This window comes from Phalaenopsis equestris, unplaced genomic scaffold, assembly GCF_001263595.1.
Source record: "Phalaenopsis equestris unplaced genomic scaffold, ASM126359v1 Scaffold000002, whole genome shotgun sequence".
Lineage (NCBI taxonomy): Eukaryota > Viridiplantae > Streptophyta > Magnoliopsida > Asparagales > Orchidaceae > Phalaenopsis > Phalaenopsis equestris.
This window is the reverse complement of record NW_018164444.1, coordinates 28,080,980-28,081,534: the sequence shown is the minus strand read 5'-3', so window position 1 is coordinate 28,081,534 and position 555 is coordinate 28,080,980.

The following is a 555-nucleotide window of genomic DNA, read 5'->3' as shown; positions in this document are numbered from 1 at the left end:
TGGTCTCGGCGGATGAAGATGTTAGGGGCAGCGTCTTCCCCAACGGCCTTGCGGTCATCACCCTCGATCGCTCTAAAGCCCTCAATGCGATGAATTTAGGTCTATATTCCTTTTTGTTTTTCATATTTATTTATGTTATTCTGATGATTGAGGGATTTTAGTTAGCAATACTGCTTGATTGTCTTCCTTTTTTTTCACTCAAATGCTTCTTTTGTTTAAGAGCACTAGAGATTCTTATGAATGAAGGATTAAAATCCACAACTTCTTGTTGGATCTTATTCAAATATGTAACCTGTTTGAGTACTTTTTAAAATCCTGTGCTACCAAGTACCATACCTTGCAAGCTATATATGTCTTAAGGGATAACACATTAATTTTTGAACATACTATCTGAATGTTTTATAAGCTCATATGAGTCACTGGTGTGAGGACTATACTTTTTACTGTTTGTATTGATAGGTTTTTGTATGCATTTTAAGCTAATTCTTTAAACTTGATGTCAATGAGCATTTAGGGGCTGTTTGTTAAGGAATTTTGTAAATTATGTAAATCTGC